Raw genomic sequence first — 7434 nt, forward strand, 5'->3', positions numbered from 1 at the left:
ATCGTGTGCCCCGTGTCGCTGGAGCGCTTTAGCTAAATGATGCGGCGTCACTTCTCATCTCCGATGCTCTCCCGAAGATTACAAATGCTGCTGAAGGGGCCGTGTCCCGAAGGGTCAGATAAGTTTATGGCGATGGGGAAAAAAAAAAAGTAGACTTCTGGTATTCCTCATCCAAACAAACAGGGTGAATCGCTTTGGTCTTCTCACTGCCCCGCTGTCGTGCTGAGCAGCACTGAAAGCTGTGCCCATCATGATCCTCCCCATGGGGTGTGATGGCAAAGCAGTTCCTGGTCCTTACGGGAGGTTCTGCACGCTGCCGGGCTCCTCACGAAGCTGATGTTTGCTCTCATGTCTCCACATCATGCATGAGCCATCCTGCTCCTCTCATTCCCATGGTGGCATCTCCCCAGCTCCAACCACAGTGTCCCCCAGGGTCTCCCCTTGTCCCCTCCGAGCAGAGCCCTGCCTTCTGCCTGTATAAAATGCTCCTTCCTAATAATTGCTTGAGATCCTTGCAGAAAAGACTTTCTGTAAGCACAGAGCAGAAATATTTGCACATTGGAGAGTCCTGCTCCTCACAAAGCAGCTGACAAAGGCTGCTCTGCATCGTGCCAGGACCTTCAGCAGGAGTAAGGCCTGGGTGGTACCACAGGATAAATGCATTTGATTGGGCTAGGAAGAAAATATCTGAAGGAAAATGTAACTGGAAGAGCCAGAGGGTCTGTTATTAGTGATAGGGTGGAAGGAGGCAGCCCACCTGGGTCAGGGTGGCAGCGTGGACCTCCTGTAATGCCGGTCAGGCATGAAAATGCACGTGTTGGATCTCAGCAGTCCCCAGCATTAAGAACTGATGGATCAGGGGCCTGTTGTGAGCCAGCCATGCTCTGCTGGAAGGAAAAGGCCAGCTGGTGGGTTATGTTGTCGGGGGAGGCCTGTGGTGCTGCTAGTTTGAGCACAGCCCAGCAGTTGGCTTGGCTGCGTGCGGCCAAGTGCTGCTGCCAGGGCGCACGGTGCAGCACAGCCTCACCCCCAGATGTATGGCACTGCTGTTCAGCTTGGGCTCAAACCACAGAGAAACGGGTCGGTCCTGCAGGAGGCTGTTCCCAGCAGAACCACAGCTGTGGAAAAGGAAAGAGGCCAAGGAGGTGCCATCCTGAGCATGGGCAGGACAAAGGTGCTGTGCCTGGAAACTCCGCTCGGGGCTGAAATCCTTCCCGCGGCTCTGGGATAAACCAGGCTCGTTACCTCTCTGTTACTCCGGGAAGTTTCTTCATCTCAGTTATTTCTAATGCATCTTTCATTGCATCATAAATAGATATTTTTTCCCCCCAAATCATCATAGTACTGGGAACGCAGGTTTGGGTTTGTACCCACAATTTGGATGTCTTCCCCATGCCTCGTCCTCAGCTGGACCTTATCAATAGCACTGTGTCAGATAATCTACAGTTTGTGTGGTGAAATATGGTGAAATAGCACGTATAATTTTAAGCTCTAATATTGTTGGCTGCTTAGATTTTAATGCAACTGTCCTGTAATATCCATCTCCTCCTTTGGCAAGAGCCAGGCTCATAAGATGCCCCTCGCTCCCCTTCCCAGGAGGTTTAACTGGATAGCATCTGATTGCATATGCGCTTTGATTTTCAGTGATACTGGAAGCTTTTTGTTCTATTATTCACTGTAGGTCTGTGTTGTCTGTGCTTATTATGTGCCATCAGAAGGTACCTAGGAGTCTGCAGCCTTCCCAGCCACTCCTATTGTACAAACACATCAATAAATAAGCGGTGTCTGAATTTAGCTGTGTGCTCGGAACTGTTAGCAGAGCCCTGTCATTTTTTCAGGTCATCTAGCACAGAAGTTGAAATAGTTTTGCTGTTGCATCCTTCTCTTCAGGAGACAACCAAAGAAGTGGCTCTTAGATTTCTGTTTCGTTTTATTTATCCCTCCAAGACCATGGAGACGACTTTAAAATCAGAACAAAAGGCTGTTTTGGAGGAGGGCTGTTACTGTTTCCCGTGCGGTGGGTCAGTAGCAGCAGGAGTTGGTAATGACTGGGGATGCTCCTGTCTGTGTATTTGAACAAACCCTCCTTTGAAAAATGGAAAGACTCATACCTCTGGGACCTCATTTCCCAGGTAGAAAACAGCAGCACTTTATTATCAGCAATTGCCAGGGTGGAGATGAGAACCCTTTCCAGTCCTTTTCCCCTGGTGCTTTTAAAGCTGCCTTTCATCGCTGCCACTGATGAGTTTTACATCTCATCTGATGCTTCAGTAACACCTGGCTCTAACCTGATATTTACTCAGTAAAAGCCAATCCTTTATTTCATAATTACAGTTTGGGTTTCTTCTCTGAGAAATACCATCCTAGTTTTTAGGCTGGAGGGGCTGCTCTCCCTGGACACAGAGGGGATGCAGAGCTCTAGCCCTCTCCCTGTGTCTCCAGCCCAGTGCCCCCCATTGCCTGTTCCATGGCCAGGAGCCACCCGTGGGGGGGCTGAGGGCTCCCTGGTGGGACCGTAGTGCTTGTTCGGACTCAAAGCTCACTCCAAGCATCACATCTGTCCCTGGTGCTCATCACTCGGAGTGTCAGCAGGACTGGCTCGCAGCCCTGGTGATGGATGGACGGCCCGAGCAATGAATCCGGCTCACATGTTTATATGACATCCATAAATGGGAGAAATAAATTGCAATCAGCAATGTGTAGATCTGGATGGAGAAGCTAATCTTTGTACTAAATTGCGAGACTTATGCTTTAATGATTTTTATTGGTGTTTTGTGGTGCTGCTGTTTATTATAGTTAAGTACCTTGGATGGTGCCGCAATGAAAAGCAGTCAATGAAAGCAGCCAGGTTAATGAGACTGATTCAGCCCCAAAGTAGTGATGGATAGTAATAGGAACATGACTAGTTCATCTCTGTCCTCTCCTGTTCCTTCTCTTGCGTTGCTGCAAGAAATGCCCCTCGGCCCCTTTCCTTCCACCCTTTTCCAGAAATACAGAAATCAGACCTTGAGGACATCTCGTTGCTTCACAGCACAGGCAGTAGGCACCGAAATGCATATTTCTGTGCCTCAGGCTGCACCTAGCTCAGAGAAGGGGTACAGCCGTGTCCTGGGCAGGCGTGTAATGAGCTAATGTTCTCTTTCTGAGTCATTGTCATGACATTAGTGAAAGCAAGTTCTCTTTGACTGACAAACCCGGTATTACCAAGAGTTTTCAGCTGGGTTTCGTGGCCGCTGGTGGTTTTTCTTTGCCCTGCTGGTGCTCGGAGGCTCCCTGAGCGCTGGCTGCTGGGTGCTGCGGGGCTCCTGCACTGCTGCTTCTGTCCGGCCGGTGGCGAGGTGCAAGCTCCGTGCCTCTGGTTGTTCCGTCACGGAACCGGGAGGATTTACACTCAAACACAAAGGTTTTTATTTAGCACTTCTGCCTGGGCAGCACTGAGGCGGTTGCAGGGTTTCTGCCTGCGGTGCTCACGGTTTCCAGGTCACGGCAGCAGCTCCGGCCAAGGCCCTGCTGGCCCTTTGCCCATCCCGAGCTGGAGAATTGCTTTCCTCCCGGTCAGGCCCCTGCTCCTGCAGCTGAGGAGAGCTCCAGCTTTTTGGTTTTGCAGGTCCTCGCCTTGTTTTCCACAACAATTCTTTCTGACTCGTTCAACCTCCCGTATTGCTGTGGAAAATATGCATCTAGGGAACGGTTTTCACGGAAAATGCTTAAGTGGTTTGATTTACATTGTAGCCTGCCCCTTAAAACTAGATTAAGGACCTAGTAATACCCTGCAAAGCGCTGAGCAGACAGAAGGTAGTAAATGAGCGTAGCCTTGATTAGATTTGAACCAACAATCTTGAAGTAAAAGTTTGAGGCATAAAACTGTTAAACAATGTATTTGCCATATGGTTTGTTGAAATGTAGTCATGTGTATGCCTCATATCCAGTTATTATTTGAAGATATTGATTTTTAGTGGAGTAATCATGCTAAGTGATTTGTTTTAATACACTATTTTTGTAAGCAGTATGTTATAGTTAAAACAACCATGAATCTTATTTTTTCAGATTTCCAAAAGCTTTTTAAAAAGAAAATAGATGATCAATGAATCAAAACGCTGATATTCTTCGTGTTTGTTTATTTTTTCTTCAGCTGTCTCTCTGAGGAATAGCTCTGCTGAGTGTAAATGAATAAGCAGTAGCTGTGCAAGGGCATAATAAATAACAAAGGCACCCATTAAATGTAGTTGCAGGGTTTATGAATAGGCAGGGCTTTGCATGAGTTAAAATATATACATATATACATGCACACATACTATATATATATTTATATGGGCTTTAATTCTGAAAACTGTACTTAAGACTTGGGAAAAGAACGCAAACATAGATAAATATATAGATAAATGTGGCGTAGCAAGGCAGTGTTCTTTTGTAAATGATGGTTTTTAACAGCTCTGTGGACTCTGGAAGTGAATCGAGGAGCACAGACAAGCCGAGCACTTCTTGCTGAAGCAGGAAGTTTTCTTCTGAGGTTACAAAGAAGGGAGGAGAGGAGGAACCTTCATTTAAGGTTGTAGGGAAAGGTGAGGTGAAGGGGCAATGGAGGTGTTGTCCAGCACCCTCCGCTAACAGAGGGCAGCATCCCACGCAGCCGCAGGGGTGTCTCTTCAAGGGTGAGCAGCTCCTACAAGACTGGGGGACACCGGGGACTCCAGTGGCTTGGGTGAAGCTCTGATGTGGAAGTTCAGGCAGTAATCTCTTGAGCAGCCCTTGCACAAGGGGTGCCCTGCTAAAACTCTCAGTCTCCAGCTGAAACGCTAATCAAGGAAGCATTTCCTGCACCAAGAGTTACAGAATAAATATCATATGTGTGAAATCAGAGATAAAACAAATAGATGACAAAATTTTAAGGAAATAGTGATGAGGGTGATCAGTACTTGGGAAGCATTTGGGCTCTTTGCCCTTTGGATCACAATTGCACTCCGGGCTGTCAGCTCAGAGCAGTGTGCTTACATCCTGTGCTCATGGACAGGGCTGCCCGTTGCTCGCAGGATTTGGTCCCGTGCCTCCTGTTAACACAAAGGCAGTGGTTGTTCCAGCAGCATCTTGGAAGCTTTGCTAGGAGAAATAGCCCAGGCTTCACTCAAATACCATTTCATTTGCACCTTTTTACACTGCTCTGGTGTCCCACCCAGTAGGGGTGCAGGGTGCTCTGCTCAGCACGCCTCCAGTGCAGGAGTTGGGGTGCAATTTCCCCAAAGCACAGCTCTGTCTGGGCAGAGCAGTGGTTGGGTTGCTGAGGCTGAGGACTGAGAGGCAAAAATTCGGGGTTTTGGGTGTGGTGTGGCACTGCTCCAGGTGCTTCCACGTGCCTCTGTTCCGCCTGAGCAGGGGGAATGCCGTGAGGTGCTGACACTCGCCTGCTGGTGATTTAAGTGGGAAAGTTGTTGAAGTGCTTTGAAATTCTTCAATGGGAACGCATAGGTGAGGGTAAGGCTTGGTTCCTTTGATGGGTTTTTGTACAGAAATAGTTCTCTAACACTGAGCATCCTCTGGGTCAGTAGTGCTGGTGTCTTGGGAGGACAGTGGGAATTTAATTCTTTCTTCTGTCCAAAATAGCAACTTTTAAGAGGTGGGGAAATGACTACACCAAAACTATTGTGTGCCATCTGCCTGCTAAAATACTTATAGAAAACATGCTTCCTGGCATATAACTTCCTAGCCATATGTCTATTGCATCATTCACAATTAAATTAAATCACCCTTAAATACTTGGACAGATTCCCAGCCTATGTGAACAAGTCTTCATCACTGAGATGTTTGAAATTTGGACACTTGATCCTATAAATGGTTAGGTCAAATTGCCTCAGCCATTGTTAGCCTTAGACAGCTGATGCTGACTACTTCAAGATAATTCAAGTGCGCGTTCCCCATTTTGGTCCTTAAATTTTCAACTGTAAAAATGTTATAGGTCTGAAAGGAGGAAATAATTTCGCACTATTCATTTGCAATGTGCTCAAGCCCCTTTAAGCAGAGGTTTAAATGGAGAGTCATGTTAATGAGAAAAAATATTATATTCTGCTCATTGAGTAAGCAGAGGGAAATAGCTGAAGCAGGGAGTTACAGCTGGATGTTCTGAATACTCAGCGTGTGACTGGGGGTGTGCACAACCCAAACCACAGCTGAGGAGCTTGCCCATGCCATGGGAAGGGCAGCAGACACCTTGACCTGGCCTGTCCCTGCTCCAGCTGGTGGTGCTGTGCGGGTGCCCGGCGGGTGCACACGGTGATGCCCACCCGCAGGCCCTATTTCTGTGCTGTGTTATAAAACCAGAGTTCTGAAAATTGAATTTTTAGCTGACTCTTCCCCCAAGAATTTGTTTTTGTCCTCAGGGTCTCGGCAGCCTGGATGGGTGGAAGCATCCCTAGGTAGCGCATCTAAAACCCTCCCAGGACGGTGCTCTGGATTACAGAGAGCCCTTCCCAAGCACGTCAGCTTTTTCTTCGGTTCCTCCTTGCCAGGATGTGCTCGGTTTAGCCGTTGTGCCACACAAAGCTGAGTAACCGCCCTGAAATGAGTTGTACGGCGTGATCTGACACACTCGGTGCACGCAGTGGCAATGGGGATTAACAAAAACCTACATCTTTGTCACGGGAAATTTCATTTGAACACAGCCCGGCTTCCACTGGAAGCTGAGCAGGCTCAGGTCGGTGGTTCCCAAGCTCGCTGTCTGGCAGCCCCGGCCGTCGCCTATTTTTAGCCCCACTCGCTATTTTTAGTTTGTTTATGAAAGGTGAGATAAAACCGGCAGCCGAGCCCAGATGATGCTGTTGGTTTCTTTCATTGACGAGCCCGAGCAGCGCTGGAGGAGAATGGCAGGAAGCGGGGCCGGGCGGATGGGAGAGCCCCGTGCTGGGCAGGAAGGGGCTGCCAGGGGCTCGGCGGGACGGGGGGCGCCGGGGGGCTGCCCCTGGCTGGCGGCACCGCTTAATTACATTAATTCGATTTAACTTTATTGCAGCACGGAAGAATGCTGCTTTGTTTTACTCTTCCCCTACAGTTCATTATTATTTTTTTGTGTACTTTCTGTGCATTTCTGAGTGTTTGCTGTGTGGGTGTGTGCAGTTTGGGGTTGGTTTTTTTTTCCTTCATTGCACAAGAGTGGTCCCGAGCCCTGCTCTGCCAAAGGCAGCTCAGCAGCTTTTCTTGACGCTTTTCAGTGTGGTGGGATTCTGGTCCTCACCAGATCATCTCTCTTCCTAGAGGCTGGTACTTTGAAACTTCAACTTTTTATTTTCGGTTGTGCCACTCAAGCCAAATGCTCACTTAAATGGTAATAATAATAGAAAGAAAAAGTTAGACAGTGTAGCAGGAATCTTTATACAGAGGTTGGAGCACATTTCTTAGCTACAGATGTTTCCTTCCAAGAGACTTTTTCCTGTCTAAAAACAAAAG

Source organism: Anas platyrhynchos, chromosome 27, assembly GCF_047663525.1.
Source record: "Anas platyrhynchos isolate ZD024472 breed Pekin duck chromosome 27, IASCAAS_PekinDuck_T2T, whole genome shotgun sequence".
Lineage (NCBI taxonomy): Eukaryota > Metazoa > Chordata > Aves > Anseriformes > Anatidae > Anas > Anas platyrhynchos.